This window comes from Camelus ferus, chromosome 7, assembly GCF_009834535.1.
Source record: "Camelus ferus isolate YT-003-E chromosome 7, BCGSAC_Cfer_1.0, whole genome shotgun sequence".
NCBI classification, from domain to species: domain Eukaryota; kingdom Metazoa; phylum Chordata; class Mammalia; order Artiodactyla; family Camelidae; genus Camelus; species Camelus ferus.
Genome location: NC_045702.1, coordinates 27,806,424 through 27,826,426, shown reverse-complemented (window position 1 = coordinate 27,826,426; position 20,003 = coordinate 27,806,424).

The window sequence follows — 20,003 nt, the reverse complement described above, 5'->3', positions numbered from 1 at the left end:
AATACAGTGATTGGCACAGGTAGATATATTTACATTTATTTTTTAATTAAACTAAATTTCAAGAGATAATAGTAAGTTACAGTCAGATGAAATAATAGAGAATAATAATGAACAGAGAACTGTTCATGACAAGATTTTTCAACTCAATCTCTTAAACTTACTCATTTTTTAAAATTAACTCTGTTACTCCATAAGAAATAAAGCTCTCTAAACTTTTTTGATAACGGGTTAAATAAAATAGTACACTTTAATATTTTTATAAATTTATTGAGATTAAATTTACAGAAGATAAAATTCACCATTTTGGCCACTCTCACTTTCCTAGATGACCCCCATGCTCTTGGGCCACCACTCTTGCCTTCTGAGATGGCCCTCACTCTGTCTTTGGAGTATGTATCTCCTGAATAAATCTACTTTCACTCTAAAAAAAAAGCTTTACCATTTTAACCATTTGGCAGTTTATACTCCCAGTGTTTTACAGTTATTGCCACTATATTCAAAACATTTCCATTACTCCAAGAAGAAATCTCATACCCCTGGTTTCTCCTTCCCCAATTCAGAGCAATTACTAGTTACATTATTCCTTACAAAAAGAATGTCTGTTCTTGACATTTCGTATAAATGTAATCATATAATATGGCCTTTGTGTCCGGTTTATTTCATTTAACATAGTATTTTCACAATGTATACATGGTATAGTATGTATCAGTACTTCACTTGCTGTGGCTGAATAATAATTTGTTGTATTGATATGCCACATTTTATTTATCCATTCATCAAATAATGGACACTTGGGTAATTCGTATCTTCTGGCAATTACGAATCATGCTTCTATGAATATTTATGCACATGTTTTTGTGTGAATTATGGTTTCAATTATCTTGTGTATATAATTGGGAGGACAAATGCTATGCCATAAGGTAACTCCAAGTTTACCTCTTGTAGGAACTGACAAAATATTTTCCAAAGCAACCACAACAGTTTACATTCCCACCAGCAGCGTATGAGGATTCCAATTTCTACAACTATTTGCCAACAGTGCTTTCCATTTTGATTTTCATTATAACTATCATAGTGGTGTAAAATGGGACCTTATTGTGATTTCAACTTGCAATTCCTGAGTGACTGATATTGAACATTTCCCATGTGTCTATTGGCCATTTATGTATTTTCTTTGGAGAAATATCTATTCAAATCCTTTGCTCATGTTCAAATTGAGTTGTTGTTTGTCTTTTTGTTGCTGAGCTAAATTTTAATATTTGTTATAAATATTTTGATAAATCTTGATACTATTTGATAAAGTAAATATAATAGGATGAATGATTATAGGAATAAGCTTTACAGTGGGTGTGCTTTATATTCTCTTCATGCTTTGCCATTGATCATAGGACCTTGTGTGAGAAAGTGAGAAAGTGTCCTAGAAGGTCCATAAAACTGGAGTTTAATCAACCTTTTGGGTCTTAAGGACAATTCTTGTTCCTAAGAACAGGGTAACAGGGTTCTCCAGAGCTCACTGCTGTTAACAAGCCAAAAATCTCTTTAATCTGTGTTTTATTAACATTCTTCTTCAAGATGGAAACCTTTCACTCTGATGCTAAGTTTCATGTACCTAAACACATATTGCATTCCTTTTTTTAGTTTTAGGCCAAGGAATTATTGCAGAACAGTGCACTATATCTTTCAGACTCCCTATGGCCTTTTGTTTCCTTCACCATCACTGTTTCATCTTAGTGTAGAGTGTTAATTCTTTAATTATAATATTTATATGATTTTATCTATTAAATATTCAAGAAGAAGTTGGCTTTGGGTCTTTATAGTATGGATTCTGGAATTCATGTCTCATGCCCTAAATACACAATAGCTTCCCTTTTTGCTTTAAATGCTCACCGTCTTCATTATAAATTTCTTCCCTTCCGTTGAGTACCCTCATCAGCATTCAAAAAGCATCAACATTGTCCATAATTAAATAATTTCCCCTGATCCCATGTTCTTCTGCAGCACTGTTTTGTTTTGTTTTGTTTTGTTTTCCCCTCTGTTCTCTGTCATAGGAAAGTATCTGTGAAAAGTTAGCTGAAAGTGTTATCTCTTCATTTTGGCCCTACATCCTCCTTTTACCCACTCTGTTAAGGCTCTTATTCCCATCATTCAAAGGGTATTTTCCAAAGTCACTAAGTCTACCCTTTTCAAATCATAAAGCCAATTACCTGACTTCATATGCTGGGAAACTCTGGCATGGTTAACTAGTCTCTTATGTTAGAAATTATCTTTTTTTTTTTTTATGTCTCTATGATAACTCACTCTCCTATTTTTGTCCTTCCTCCCAGGCCAGTCCTTTTATATGTCCTTTATTGAGTCTTCCCTTAAACAAGTATTTCATTTCTTCAGAGCACTTACATTTATCTGAAATGACTTTATCTATATCAGTTATTTCTCCATGTCAGTTTTCACTGATGATTTAGGAGAATGCTTATGAATATTTCTGCACAATTTGTTTATATCCTTGGACGACGGCTTTGTGGAGCCTGCCATTCAGTATCCCTTCCCATAATCATTCATAACTTAACTAGATTTAGATAAAGTCTCAAAATGACACTGAATCTAGATTTCCAGGTTAGCTCAGAAACTGTGAAGTGACTAAATTTACCTAACCTGCAAGCTAAAGAGTTAGGCTGCCAGCGTTTTGCATACTTGTACTGACAGAAGACACCGTATCCCCGGGTCGGAGACATAGGTCATTTCTTACTCACAGAACAAACAGCAATCAGAGTAGTATCTCAGTACTGCTTCCCTATATTCCAGTCCCTACAGGGCAACTTGAATGAAAACAGTGTGTTGCCTAACCATGTGATTCCAAAGTTTAGGAGCATCTGAAGTTTCATAAGCTGTGAACACATATGTTCATTCTCCCTACCAGAGAGGAAGAGAGATTACTCACTAAGCACATTTCCTTTGAGGGAAATGTGCTTTACTACCTTGGCATGGAAACACAAGTCTCCAGGACAGGGGAGGAGAGATTTATATGACTCCAGATCTTTGCAGAGGTGTCTAACTTTGCAGAAACACTATCTTAATCTTCTAAGACATGTTTGCTGTTCAAACATGTCCTTTTGTTTCAAAGACCAGGACCATGCAGAAAATTAAAAACATTGAAGGTGAATTGTCTCCCAACAGATTCATCCCTGATTTCCACATAGTTCAAGTCCTTTGTGAATTCTTCCACGCAAATACCACTTTTTCAGCCTTTCTGATTGCCCAAACACTAACTCAATATGAAATTCATTATTTGTTTCTGTAGCACTCAAAGCTACAGTTAACAGGAATCTGAACATCAGAATAAAGCTAACTTCCTGTCCCTAGGGTCATAGATCTAGCCAACTGAAGAAATCTCATAAACTGTTAAAATCAGGTGTCTTTTTTCCCTTAAGTTTCCCTTAAGTTGATTCTGCCACCAGTTTTAAGCATTATTCTGGGTACTGCACCCTCCATTAGCACAGACTCTGCCTTAGCTTGCCAGAAGAAAGTCTATAGGAATTCTGTCATCCTTGGAAACCCTTGCCAGTGAGCTGAAGCTAACCAGAATGCCTTCTGGTGCCAAGATAGTATCATTGATCACTTCACATAAAGATACAGACACATGTTATACTACCTTTTCTAGTTAAAAAAAAAAAAAAAACCCAATGTGGTAGTAAAACCGCCCACATAATATGCCTAAGAAATGAGTTAGTTGTTTGTCTGGGGAAGTCATCTGAATAACTGAAGGAAATCTCATTTTGGAGGGAGCTCTGCAGTCACTTGAGTGATACATAAGTTATCCACAGAGTCTCCTTAAACATTCTTTTAACCACTCCTAAGATGTAAGTCATTATGTTTTTGAGAGGAAGGCAAGATAATACCTGGCCTCTAAGCAATAAGTATAATCCAGAGGGCACACATGTTGTCTTTGGAGACAGTTTGTCTGGAAGAGTCAGGTGCAAGAGGGAAAAAAAGAACATCTACATAAAACCTAACCAGAATGAAGTTGGAATCCATGAGGACCCCCTTTATCTAGGACTCCATCCAGCGGGGGTGCCACTCAATGGGTGTGGTTGAAGTTAGAGAAAGAGGACTATGCTCAGGAATAACTGGGGAGAAATTCTCAAACTGTAATGCTAGCCCATGTAACTCCTATTGTCTTTCAAATTTTTGTCTTAATCAGTGTACTTTACAAAGCTTAGAAGAGATAATCACTTTTGAGTAACATCTGCATTTAATAACAATACTGCCTTACTTAGGGGCATGTCCCTGGAAAAAGTAAGGGAGGTAGAGTCAGCTTATTAATCCATTGTTGAGAAGCATTTTCCATAAACTGCAAATGGTCTTCAAAGCTGAACATATAGCCCCTGCTATATGTTTTTCTCATAGGCCACAATGGTACGGCCAGAATTAGTTGATCAGTACTTTGAAGAAGTCTAAAGTCAGTACTGGTGAAGCACCACAGACAGCCTCATCATGGGAGTAAGGGACTGACATGGTCAGTCTGTCAGAGTGAGCAGATCGGATTCCCCCACCAAAGGTTAAACAGGCCCTTTTTTTGGCAGGAGTCACAAGATTGGCATGCAGTATATTCTTTGCATCAGAAATAGAGAGTCCGTTCCTATGTGCTCAGTCTATACTGGTGGATGTGTATTGCCATATGCAATATAGTAATGAATTCATACAGCGATTGTGACAATTTGGGTATTGCAGGTTTGATTCCGTTCACTGTCATTAGAAAATGGACCATTGCCATGGGCTTCTAGACAAACAGCCTGGATAATTTGATCAACAACCATAATGTGTTAACACAGTTCTTAGTCTTAAATAAGATGTATTTAGTCTTTAATCTGCAACAGTCTAAAGTTTTGAGTTCTCCCCACTGAGTGTGGCAATCACGCCCAATTTCATTTTTGCACAGCTGCTGGTGTTCAGAATGAACAGCCACAGCAGACGTCATCAGTTTTCAGCTTAGCTGAACCACCTATAAACCACGCCTAGACATTTAGGGGAGAGTCTATGAATCTGGGACACTAAAAAAGTCAGTGGCTCTAATTTGATCTAGGTAGCTTGTGGGAAATCATGTTTTCCTCCTTAGGGATAGCTGTCACTTTTTCATTTAAGGACAGCATACTGCTGGGGCCAGGCTGGCTGTATTCTTCCATATAATACATTCATTTGACAAGGGAGATTCGTAAAGTTCATTCTACTGTGTCATTCATACAATGCAAGTTGGCCAACCTCCAAAAAGTGCCTATCTAGCTGGAAAATCCCTAGACTTCTGTGAACAGGCATTCAGTTTCTATAAGAACTCAGTAGGAAATTTAACAGTTTATTTTCAAAAGTGGTGTATTTAGTAGCCATGCCAAAATCTCAAGTCTAAAATGCTGAAGTGCTGCCTCCAGGTGGAGACTGCCTCACTTTGGTTTCTGCTTCCCTTTCCAGAGGCTTTAATAGGAAATTAATTATAATTTTCAGAGTGTTGGTCTGTCTCCAGTTAGCAAAGAGTTCAATATGGCGAGAAGCATTTACACTAAATCCTAAGTCACTCCCTGTGGGAAAACAGCAGGGAAATTTATCTCAGTAATGTACTTCTCTATTTGCTCCTCTCCCCCAGTCAGGATGGTGATCCCCTCTGGCACTTACGAGAGGAGAAGTATACAGCATGTAACATATCAGTTCTTAAACACATCCAGATGTAGAAATAGTAAAAACATGAAATAGAGCAAAGAGCTCCACCCGCAGTCATTGTAGCCTTTTTTTTTCACTGTAAATTTCTAGGGTCTGCTTATTCTAAATATCCTCCCCAAAATCCAAGAAAGGCTGGACTCTTTATTTTTTCATTATATCCCTTTATATGTCACTGTGGCTTCAGTCTATATTCCTTGGTACTTTCAGCCACTCCTGGATCCAGGTCCCCCAATAGGACCATTTATGGCATCCAACTGATCTATAAAAGTGTCACATTCTCCCATTCTTGAAGTTCCCCCAGCATATTCAAATGGTTTGTAGGACCTTTGTCCTTGAGGATAAGGAGATCTTTATTCCACCCCTAATCTTAAAGCAGCTGAGGTCAGCATAGAGGAAGAATGAGAAAGCTAAAGGACACGGAAAAAAATTTTCCATGCCAGTAAGTTAAACACATTTATTTTCAGGTCTATCTGAAATTCCTGAATCTCTTCCCCTCCTACTTTGAAGAGAGAAGAGGGGGGAAAAAATGCACCATTTGGACTGCTTGTGACCAAGGCCTTATTTCCTTCAGCTTGACTGAACTTTAGTCAGGTTTCTTCCTGACTATAGGATCCTAACATCCCTTTTCTTAGAGCATTTACTTTGGAAAATTTGAAATTTGTTAAATCTCTCTCTGCCCTTTTGAAATGTACGTAAATCTTCTCTCAGCATCTTACCAGTTTTACTGCCTAGGGATTTCTTTCTCAAGGACATGGGAGCCAACTCTTTGAGATATATAATTATCAAGGAATTTAGCACCCCTACCTCCTAGTGTCTTTGGAATTGTAATAAATGCCAGTTACCAAATACAAAAAGCCTAATCACATTGACCAATTTCCAACTTAATGGCCTCTAATACTTTTCCATTAGCTCACCCAGAGCTTAAAAACCCTCCTGCCTTTTTCTTCTGTAGAGTTTTCAATTTCTAGCCTGTATTGCAATAGTCTTGAACAGTCTTCCTTGCCTGTTTAGCTTTGTACAGTACAGTTTTTGTTTGACATTTGTTTCAGCCCTACCTCTCAGTACTGTTTGTAACCATTTCCCCAAAGCATTCTTATGAGCAGGCAGCAGAGTAGAATGCACCATGTAGATTAGTCAACATGTCGCTGATTCCTGTGGACTTCCTGAGTCAGTGGATCCACAGATCCATTGTGTACTTTTTCCAGATGCATATGTCACTGACAATACCCATCCTTCTCAGTAGGTTGAGAAATCTGAAACTATGCAGAGTCTGAGGTTATGCTGCATGCTGGCTAGCAAGGTAGACGGACGCCACTTTATATACAAATGTTGACAGACAGGGACACGGACTGTTTTATTTCCCATAAGAAACGTGCCTGCAGAATAGTGTCTTAGCACCCAAATTTCCACAGAATAATACCAATATAGACTGGACATTTCTTGTGTATGCAGTGGAGTTACTTCATAAAAGAGGAACTGCAAAATTTAAGAGACTTGGCTTTTTTATAGATTGCTGACATATCTGTCCTTCCTGTGAGAAGGAGGAAGGTAGTGATGGAGGGAGGGAAAGAGACAGGAAAGGAGAGTTGAAAGGAGATTACATAGTAAGCAAATCTCTTTTTCTTCCAAGTGAGAGAAGGAAAATATTTCTTGGTTTATTAACCTAGAAAGTAAGAAAGTAAGCAGATGTCTCTCTCTAATCTAGAGAAGGAAGGAGAGGGCTTTAGATGTTCAAATCTCTCTCAAGTGCTTTGCCCTTAAGGAAACCTATCTCTAGTTCCCAGTGTATCTTGCCTGTTCAAACATGACCTTTGCATTGAAGCAAAGTGAAACTAGCCAGTAAGATATGTCACCCAATACCAAGATAATGTTGAATCTTACTTTTACTTCAAGATACATACTCATCACTTATCAAAAGTCATTGACTTAGAGTCCATAGGATATGGTCTTTGTGTTTAAATATCCAGATCAATTGGTGAACTCATTGATACATTATGGCATAGGTCTACCATGTCTAAGGCATGTGGCTAATCTCTGGGCTAAACTCAATTATTTGCAAATCTTACTGAAAACACTTTTCAAAATATATGCAAGAGATGTGTAACTATGATTAAATTGAATTGAACAAAGTAGAGAATAGAAGATGTCTGAAGACCATTTAATAGAGATCATTTTTGAGATATACCTTTAAGCTTAGCAAGAATTAGCACTCACAGACTGTGTAATGAGAAAATATTTTTTAAAAACAAAATTGATGTACTATACACGATGCTGTTTTGAATGCCACATTGATACAACAACAAAAAAGTGTGAACAGTTATGTTAATTTAAAACACTTATATTTACTAATGGTATAAAATTAATTTTACATTGCTAATGACTTCTTAGATTGGATTATATTAATGAAATCTATTAAGAATTACATTTTATAGTTTTAAATTAATGTTTGCAATTATAAAACATGGTACTATTTTTGACAGTTTTCATTTAGCAAACTGCTGAGAAATCCTTAGAAAATAAATTCAATTCAAATTACTGGAATTTCAGCCAAAGGTCTTATTTTCTTTATACTGTATTCAAAGAATATCCTTGAATCTGATTCCTTCTGAATATGTTTTCTAAAATACCCTATCTTTTTACCTTGTTCTCTGTTTCTTTCTCTTTGCTTCAGAATCTATGTGTGCTGTATCTACTTACCTGGAACTTTTGCTTTGGCTTCTCCATATTTTCTTTTCTGTCACTGCCAAAGGTTTGAATTTTATTTCCACATTATCCATTGTCCAGAGCTCTGAGTAAGACTGGAGAGAATATTACCCAATGCCATATTCTCCATTTTCTCAGAAATGGAGATCGGACACCTCTCTGCCTTTTTCATACATACTCTTTCACAAAGCACATTCTTTTATAATAATGTATTTTTATTTCATTCTCCCATTTAAATGCCTTGGTGGCAGGGTCATTATCCTTATGCATTTTTGAATTCCTGCTTTAATGAGTATATAGAGGGAGCTCAACATGCATAAATTGAATTGCAGTGTTTGAATGAATTAGAAATAGATAAATTTACTTTAAATAATAAATATAGAAACACATATAATAATAATGTCTGAGACAATGAAATAGAGCCCAAATAAAATTTCAGACCCATCAAATTCTTTGCATTAAACACGTAGCTAAGTACAAATAATCCTTGCAGAGCAATTTGTTGATTGATTGATTACAATGGCAGTCTTCCAAATGAAATGATCTTTCTCTAGGCATTATCTCTGTGTATAAAACCTTTATATTGTGTGTAAAACCTGCAAACTTCTATATATGCTGATGTATCTGTTATACACAGTTAAAGCAAATGAACAAAACATGCTTAAATCTGTGAAATAATTAATATTAATTATTATTAAAATCTAGTATTTGAATTAATTTAAATAGGGAATCCTGTCTGGTGGAATGAACATATCATTAAAGATTCCATAGGGCCTTATATATTGCAACTCTGTAAATGGTCTGTCTCAACCTTTACTCTGAGTTCCTCATAACATTTACTTAGTTAAGAGTCTGTATTTTAATCTGATATGACTTTTTAAAAACTTGTGATGGACTCTACATTGTTGGACATCCCTAACTGAAACTGCTGTCTTTGCAGATAAATAATGAAATTTCTACCCTAAGGTGAAAGACGTTTGTATTTTTAAACTGGCATCAATCTTGTTTTCATGCCACTTACCCAATTACCGGTAGGTAGTTTCACTTAAATACAAATAAGGCTGCTCCCTAAGTACTTGACCAACTTTAAGGTGATTGCTGAGCTTCAAAATGAGCTAGCCAATGGCCATAGACCAGGCATCTACTGTCATCTCCCAAAAAGATCATCTCTCCAGCTATTGACTGTTTTAAAATCACATTTAAATTAAATCCTCAGGTTGACATTATAAATATGAACACCTAGTGAAGGCAAATTATTGTATGTCACATACAGCTAAAAGAACAAAGGATGAAGAACAAAGGAACAACAAAGCATTCACAGTTTAACTTTAGAGATAAAATCACTTATTTATATAATAGCAAGTGTCTGTTTTAAAATTGATATATATTCCTTTATCTGGATTATACTTATGCAAATGTAGATACTTATCAAAGAATTGAGAAAAATAATTAGAACATACTTAATTCTCATAGGCATCTAGATTTTATTTTTCATTGAATACAATAAAGAGTTCTGCTGATACTTAGGACATGGTTCTATCAAAAGGATAATTTATCTTCTACGGATCCTACTTAATTTATATATCAGTTCAGATATCTAGGACAGTTCACTTTATTAAAAATATTATTTAGATCAGTTCCATTATGAAAGTATCAAAGAGCCTTTAAAGTTGTGGCTTATTTTGTAGCATGAGACATTCATTTTCAATAATAACTTCACATCAGGAATGGAAGGAAGCATGGTGGCACAATGTAAAAATCAGTACTTCCTCAGATCCCACTTTCAGAGCCAATCACCATGTCATATTTGCTTTCTGCCTGTAAGAGAGCATAGCATTTTCATTTTCAACTCAGCTGCTCATTTCTCAATTTCTACATTTCAGTTCGGCCAGCCATCTTGTGACCCCGTCTGCTGTTGACAGCTGGGTTACACTGCCAGAGAATTTATTCAGTGAGTTTGAATCTTTACTCTTATCCGACTTGCTGATTTCAGTTAAACGTGAAAATCTGATGCCAAATGCTCAGCTGCTAGTATTTAAGAATTCACTTGTTACTGACACATAGATTTGTCACCATGTAATTTTATGTGTAGAAGTTGAGAGAAACATCAAAAGCATTTATGTATCATGGAACCTGTAGTCTTTTGATTCAGGCCTAGTAGGATTGTGAACTCAAGGGGAAAATAAAACTAAAATATACAACTTGCACTTTCAACAAAAGTAAAATGTGAGACAAAATAATTCTTAAATCATGTAGACCAGTAGAAATTGAGAAACATATGAACTAAAACCTGAGTAAAAATGGTCAGTTACTAAATTCACCCATATCTTTTAAAACGTATTAAAAATAAAAATATATTTATATAACACAGTTTAAGTTATGGGAGAATTTAGTTCTCATAACTGGTCAGTTTTACTTCTACTGGCCAATAATTCAATTCTGAAAATTGTCTTAATTGCAGTATTTTCAACCTAATAATTGCAGATAAATCAAGCTGCAATTTATTTGAGAAAATGCCTCCACCATAGTGACCAAAGATATCATCAAATAAAACAATTTATAAATTTCATACTTTTCGTAAAGACTACAGAGCAAAAAATTATGATAAAATAGACTTTATCCATCTGTAATCATGGTGTCTTATCATTTCCTCATGATACTTAGAGTGTTCCAAAAGCCTTCTCTGTACTGCCCAAAGAATTATTGGATCTATGTATTTTTGAATATTCACTAAGTATCAGCTACTAATAAAAAAAAAAACCACAATCTGCTCCCTGTCCTCAATGAACTAATGAAATAGTATAGTAAATGATCACATGAAAAGCAAGTTTCTTTTGTTGTTATATAAATGTATATGTGCAATAGTTGGGCATGAATGAGGGAAGGTATAAACCCAACAAAACTGGCAGTGGAAGGGGAAGTCTATAAAACTTAAAAGAGAGGTTGATCTCCTAGTCTGTATTGATGAGTAATGAAAGGTGTGTACATAATGAATGGCTGCATATAAGAGAACATGGTAGGCATTCTTGGCAGAATTGTTACTGAGATGAACCTGTAGAGATGAGCAAGGTTCATTGTGGGGCCATGTATGCTATACTAAGAAGTTTGAAAATGGTCTGTAATAAAGTGAATCATTGAACAGTTTTAAGTAGACAGTATCATAATCAGATGTTAATTTTTAAAAGATGTTTGTTATGGCCTTTGAAGTTGTCTTGGATGATGGTGATGGTAGCAGTGTAGACACTATGGAACACATGCAAAAGTTTTCAATATAGATAGATAATACATGGACAGATGTTAGATGGCAATAGCTCCATGTCAAAACAGACGGAAAACACACAACAAAGGAGCTAATTAGAAAATCAAACAAGTCATTAGAATCAGATTGGCTTTATACCTTCTCTTACCTTTACCACTTGCTGACTATAAAATCTTAGAGAAATGATAATCTTCTCTGCATAAAATATGTATTTTAATCCATCTGCAAACTCAAGCAAATTTCCATACAAACAAAATAACATTTTTGTATCTAGAGGTCTTAAAAAGATAAAGACAAAGACAGAGAAACTCTCAAATCATAAAATTTCAGTTTCTGATACCCATTTTTAATATAGTAGCATGCATATATATAAAATCTGGGAAGAACGTTATCCTTCCATACGGATTGCATGCAGGGACATTTACATTTCTGGAATGGCTAATAAGAAAATTATGCACAACTAAAACATTTTGCTCATTTTCATTCTTGTTAGGACTTTTTAGTCTTAAAACTCATCCTCCCGTTACTCCAAGATAAGCAGTTTATTGATTGCCTCAGATTTTAAATACAAAGTTGAAGAGGTTTTCTGCATCTAATGGTGAAACATTTTTTTTTGGAATAAGACTATCATCCCCACTGAAAATGAATCCAAAGAAAGTAGAAGGGAAAAAAGGAGTATAAGAGCAGAAATCAAGAAAAGGAAAAATAATAGTAGGTGTATATTAGAGAAAGTAATCAAAAGCACAAGTTTCTTGATTAAGCTGATTAATCGTATGTAAGTAATAATTACAACTCAATACATTACAAAGTTGACAAATAAAATGTGTATCTAACTTGATGCAAAACAAATTTTTGATAAAATGCAACATCTAATAGTAATAGTAATACTATTCCCGCAAATTAATAATAAAACAGAGCTCCCCTAAACTGGTAAAGAGTATTTACAAATAATTTAGCAAGCATCACAGTTAATTTGACATATTGCAGAATTTGCTCTTGTGAATGGAAGTAATTAAATGACAATCATCTCTTTTGTTCGTCAATATTCTGGCTATCCTAGTGAATACAATAATAAATAAGAAAATGGTAAATATTGGAAATGAAAAACCACAAATGTTATTAACTTACAGACTACATACTCATGAATTTAGAATATCAAAATGATCTAGAAAATGAATTTTTATTACTAACACATTAGTATAGAAAGTTTACTGGATATAAGGAAATATAAATAGTAACTTTCTACATATACACAGCAGATTATTAGAATGTATAAGAACACACATTTTAGAGATGATGTGTGAGGAGGATTATCTACCTTTGCTAAGATAGAGTGTGGTTTCACATCACTTAAATGTCTAATAAATCCCTAGAATTATCTTCTTCGTAAGGAAACATTTGCTCTAATTGCTATTTACCTTTCTTGTTTAACTATAAAGGACTTTACCCAAATAGTGTTTTCCTGTGTGACCTTTTGTGATGATGTGTTATTAGCTGCACAGACAAGAGCAGGGAGAATTTCTGCTGATCACAAATCTTACCAGGGGCATTTAATAAAAGAAAAAAAGAAAGGCAACCTGCCTTAGACTACAAATGACTTTTTCTGTCCTGTGCCTTAACATCCTCTGAGAGGCAGATGGCCATAATTAATAAAGGCCAGTGAATAACAGTCGTAGCTGGCATTTTTATATGCAGTAGGGAATGAATGAAGATTATAATCATCATAATCTCACTACTTGTTTTTTTGTGTGTTGATACTCAATTATAGTGGTATCTTAAAAGTTAAATGAAGAACAAACTAAAATATAAAAGCTCAAAAGACATCTTTGAAAGCAGAAATCTTTCCTGACTTTAAGCTCTGATTTTGCTTTGTTCGTGTGACCCCCCTTCTATAAGTCTCACTTTTTTCACCTGTGAAATGGAGAAAGGTAATAATAACCAGTGCACAGGGTCATTGGCTGAATTTTTCTTATTTGTAAAAGGTGCATTATGCGGTAACTAGTATATAAGGTGGGTTCAAAAGAAAAAGACAAGAATTCTAGCATTGTAGTAATAGCAGCAGAAATAGAAGTGGCAGTCATAATTATGAAGATCCTTGATTTCCATATATCATTGCATAACATTGATGATTAAAATTCTCTCTCTGACTCAAAAGTTGATTCAGTAAATTCAGGAGTTAATTAAAGACAAAAAGAGAAAAAGCAGTATGCTTGTGGACTCATTTTGACAAAGCATTTGTGTGTTTCATTGTTTTATTTTTGTATTTTAGTTTATTTTGTTTTATTTTTTACTAGCTGTTTTGGTATAATAAAGTAGAAACCAAATGGCAGTGAACCCATAAAATAAAAAGCATCTCACTTTATTGTGGATTTAATTTGTTTAAAAATTGTTTAGTTGTCCACATGTAATTACGGCAAACAGAGGCACCTATACTCTGTGATCTCACAGAGCACTTACTATTCTCTCAAAAAAACTATCATTTTCAATTTACTCACTTAAGATGAAAGATTTAAAAAGATGTGATCTTCAAGATCTATTCTGTTTCACTTACCATATGACCCAGGAATCCTGCTCCTGGGCATATATCCAGAAGGAACCCTACTTCAAAATGACACCTGCACCCCAGTGTTCATAGCAGAACTATTTACAATAGCCAAGACATGGAAACAGCCTAAATGTCCATCAACAGATGACTGAATAAAGAAGATGTGGTATATTTATACAATAGAATACTATTCAGCCACAAAAAACGACAACGTAACGCCATTTGCAGCAATATGGATGTTCCTGGAGAATGTCATTCTAAGTGAAGTAAGCCAGAAAGAGAAAGAAAAATACCATATGAGATCTCTCATATGAGGAATCTAAAAAACAAAACAAAACAAAACAAAACAAAACATAAATACAAAACAGAAACAGACTCATAGAATACAAACTTGTGGTTGCCAAGGGGGCGGAGGGTGGGAACGGACAGACTGGGATTTTGAAATGCAGAATAGATAAACAAGATTATGCTGTATAGCACAGGGAAATATATACAAGATCTTGTGGAAGCTCATAGCGAAAAAAAATGTGACAATGAATATATATATGTTCATGTATAACTGAAAAATTGTGCTCTACACTAGAATTTGACACAATATTGTAAAATTACTATTACTCAATAAAAAAATGTAAAAAAAATATCTATTCTGTTTCTAAAATTATGCCTGTGTGTGAATAGACAATATTCAAGTAAATTCTGACAGTTGTTAGGGATTAAAAATAAATTTTAAAAAGATTGTAGAAAGAAAGACAGAGAGGAACCTAGGATAAAGAATAACTGTAAGGATTACTTTTATTAAAGGATTTTGCTATAGTAAGTGAGCTGCTTTCAACATAATATTAATTTAGCTGCTATTCAACATAATACTAGGAGTCTTACCCAGAACATTTTGACAAGAAAAAGAAAACTTCCAAATCAGAAAGAAAAAATTAAAATGACCTCTCTTTGTAGATGATGTGATCGTATATGCAGAAAACCCTAAAGATAATAACAGCAACAAAATGTTAGAACTAATCAATGAAATCAGTAAAGTTGCAATATACAAAATCAGTATTCAAAATCAGTGGCATCTCTATACATTAAAATTGAACTATCCAAAAAAAAAGATCAAGAAAGCAATCTCATTTACAATAGCATCAACAGGAATAACACATTAGGAATAAATGACCAAAGAAGTGACAGATTTCTGTACTGAAATTATAAAATATTGACTAAGGAAATTAAAGAAGACACAGAAAAATGGAAAGCCATTCTATGTTCATGAATTAGAAGAATAATATTGTTTAAGTACCATACTACCCAAAGTAATCTACAGATTCAATTCAATCTCTGTCAGAATCTCAATAGCATTCTTTACCGAAATAGAAAAAAAAAATCCTAAAATTTATATGAAACCATCAAAGACCTTGAATAATTAAAGCAACTCTGAGCAAAAGGAAAGCTGGAGATGTCACACTTCCTGATTTCAAAATATGCTACAAATCTAAAGTAATCAAAGTAGTATAGTATTGGCATAAATACTAACATATAGAAGAATGTAACAGAATAGAGAGTCCAGAAATAAATCCACATGCTTATGCCTAGCTGGTCTTTGACAAGGATGCAAGGGCACACAGTGGGGAATGAATCAATGAATAGTGCTGGGAAAACTGATATTCACATGCAGAAGAATTATATTGGACCCTTACTTATCTCACTTCATATGTAGAAAGCAACTTAAAATGGACTAGAGACAAACATAAAACCTGAAAATGCAACCAGAAGAAAATAAAGGAAAAACTTTTTGACATTTGTCTTGTCAATGATTTTTTGGATATGAAACCAAAAGTACAGGCAACAAAAGTAAAAATAGACGAGTGGAACTATATTAAACTAAAAAGCTTATGCATAAAAAAGGAAAATCAACAGGGTGAAAAGGCATTGGAAAAAAATATTTGTGAACCATGTATCTTTAAGGGGTTAAAAACCAAAGTATACAAGGAACTCATAAAACTCAAAAGGAAAAATCAAATAACCTGATTAAAAAAAATGATCAAAGGACCTAAATAGACATTTCTTATAAGATGTATATACAAATGACCAATAGGTATGTGAAAATGTTATCAACTTTACTAATCATAATGGAAATGAAAATCAAAATCACATCAATTAGAATGGCTATTATCAAAAAGATGAAAATAACAAGTGTTAGCTAGGATGTGGAGTAAAGGAAAATCTTACACACTGTTGGTGGAAATGTAGATCGATTTAGCAATTATGGAAAAAAATATGGAGCCTTCTCAAAAAATTAAAAATAGAATTACTGCATAATCCAGCAATCCCACTTCTGGGCATATATTCCAAGGAAATGAAATTAGGATCTCAAACAGATGTCATTCCCATGTCAATTGCCACATTATTCATAATAGCCAAGACATGAAGACAACCTAAAAGTCTGTTGATGGATGAATGAATAAAGAAAATGTGAGATACACACACACACATTCATGCACAGAGGAATATTATTCAGCCTTAAAAAAAAGAAGTCCTTCCATTTGCAACAACATGGAGGAACCTGGAGAACATGCTGAATGAAATAAGCTCACCATAGGAAATACTGCATGATTTCACTTACATGTGGAATCTAGAATAGTCAAACTCATACAAGCAGAGTGTAGAATGGTGGTTGCCAGGGACTAAGATAGAGATTGGTCAAAGGGTATAAATTTTCAGTTATATTGATGAATAAATTCTGGAGATCTAATGTACAGCATGGTCCTAATATTTATCAGTGCTTTATTATATACTTGAAATTTGCTAAGAGGGTAGATCTTTTTTTTATATATTTTTAACTTTTTAAAATTTTACTTATTTTTATTTAGGAGGGAGGTAATTAGATTGAATGATTGAATGATTTAATGGAAGTACTAGGGATTGAACCCAGGACCTTGTGCATGCCAAGTATACACTCTACTGCTGAGCTACACTCTCCTTCTAAGAGGGTAGGTCGTAAGTGTTCTTGAAAGGAAAAGAAAGAGAGAAAGGAAGAAAAAATGATAACTATGTGAGGTATGAGTATGTTAATTAACTTGATTGTAGTGATCATTTTATGGTGTATACATATATCAAAAGATCAAGTTATCACTTTAAATATATGCAGTTTTTATTTGTCAATTATACTTTAAAGAAGCTGGAAAATAAAGAATGCAGCAAAGAGTACAGACTCTTAAAAAGAAGAGAGAAAACAGTACTTGGAATCTCTACTTTTTGATAATCTGGGTTTTTTTGAGTAGCATAAATATAAGTAGCAAATTAAGTTTCCAAATAAAACAATTATAGCACATTTTGCATATTGTCTTAAATTCATGGCTTTAGAGCTATCCATCATTTAGTAAGTTTATAAATTTCGCTTGGACAATAGAAGATTTTACTTATCTTTTTAGAGTTATAATATGGTTTGTGCCTAACAAAAATGTGTTGTTATAACATCCAATCTCAGATTTTCTCCTACTTGTTTGTTCATAAAGAAGCATAGAAAATTCAATTCATTTCATTTTTCTTGATGAAATAATTGTATTTTCTCTCCAGAAGGATTATTTTTTAAATATTTTTAACAAAGTGATATTTTTCCTGTAGAAATTTTACTTGATTTCTCAACCATACATTTCCTTTTTCTGAGTAAGTGGCAAAAAGAGAGAGAAAAAAAAGAACTCAAAAAGTTACTTGAACCTAGAACTTGAATAAGAAAATGATAAAGGAAGTTTGTATAGTGTCCTTTAAAGAAATAACTTCTGTCCATTTCTCTATTCTGAGGAAATAGTCTAATGACAGCTTTACCTTACATGTGATGACTTTAATAAAATGGTACAGCAATTCTCTGTACTATCTGAAATGCTACAGTAAATTAGGAGAGGGAAAATAAATATAACCCACATATAGTTGTTGTTGTTGTTATTTTTTCCATTGGTTTTTGGTTTTGGTCTTGTACCTATGTAAAATACTCTCACTATTGTCTCTAGAGAAACAAATCACTACAGTTACAGTGTACCATCCACTTAGTGGTACCTAAGTCGTAGGCCAATGCAAATACAGATTTTTTTGAGCACTTATTAAAATTGCTGTCTTTTTCATAAACAAGAAACACTAAGGAGAGAAGGGCATTTTGTTCAAAATTACAATTTACCTTTGAACAATATGGGTTTGAACTGTGCGGGTCCACTTATACTCAAGATCTTTTCCAATAAACACATACTACAGTGGTACACAATCCAAGGACGGTTAACTCCATGGATGCAGAGTCATGGACATGGAGGGCTGACTGTAAAGTTACACACCAGTTTTCAGCTTTGCAGGGCTTGGGCACCCCTAATCCCTACATTGTTCAAGGATCGACTGTGTATCAATTTAACTTTGACATCGTTCAAATGAAGGTGGCTCATTGGAACTTGACTTCTCTTGCTTTGCTTGGAGCCCCAGGACCACCTTTGTGACTAGCCTTAGCAAGACTGCTAGATAACTAGAAGTCACATAGAGGAGAACCAAGGTATTCCTGCTAAAAGCCAGATAACTACCAAGTAATGAGATCATCCTGTATCGTACAGCCACTTGCCCATCTTCCACTTGACAACAGTCACAAGAGAGGGCCCCACATTAGCTGACCTAGACCATACCAGAAGTCAGCCCATTCACTTGTGGGCTGAATAAAAGAGAGTATGTTGTTTACAATTAAGTTTTATTGCACAGCAAAAAGCAAGTGATAAATTCACTAATATAAATTATAAGAAATAATATGAAAAAATAAGAAAATCTTATGAAGAAGACCAGAGCAAATAATCTACAAAGAAGAAACACACAATATACAAAGTGGTACCTCTTCCCAAGGGTTTAGATAACTAAATGGATTCTACACCTGAAAAAAAACAAAATCTACCTAGTGATGTAGAACATGTTCAAATAGTAATGGTGTGCCTGATTGTATCATTAACTTAATTTTTATATAAGTCCTAGCATTCTATAGTATTTTGTCTCTGATCAGATGGATTAGTTGACTTTATATCAATGAAATAGAAATGATAAATGTAATGTTCTTGTGCCAAATAAATTCATTATATTATGTGACTAGAGAGTTTAACTTTGTCAAGCTAGCTGTCTATGAGTTTCAAATTTTTGTCACTAGAGGAATCATGAGGTGTTGTACAAAGAATTATTGAAATCTACCATGGCAAAAAAAATTAGTTGAGAATTCTTGTCTTTACTAAATGTTCACATTTTCCCCAGCTTTATTGAGATGTAATTGGCATAGAACATTGTGGAAATTTAAGGTGCATAATGTGTTCATTTGATACACATATATATTTCAACTTGATTATCTCCATAGTGTTAGCTAATACCTCCATCATGTCACATAATTACTAGTTATTATTTGTGGTAAATATATCTCAGAGTAGTTGTACAGTGAATTGTATATAATACACTTTATCTTATTTTTCCTACTCTTTATTTATTCCATTGCTTTAAAAAATCACTTTATCTCTACCTTAAACTAATAATTATGACTTAAGAACCAAAAATGTTATAAGAATCATTAAAATGCAATTCATTTGTTAAGCTCATTTTATTTAATATCATGTTTTCTCCATAGTGTAGTCTAATTGTTCTTTAGTGGTCTTAGACTTTTTGTCTCAACAAGCTTGCTAGGAGAAACTCTGCATTTGTATAAACCTTCATATAAGCTAAGGGAGAAAACTCCTATATCCAGTTTAGCATGTTAGAAAGACTTTTTGTTCTATCACAAAATATGTTAGGTGGAAATCG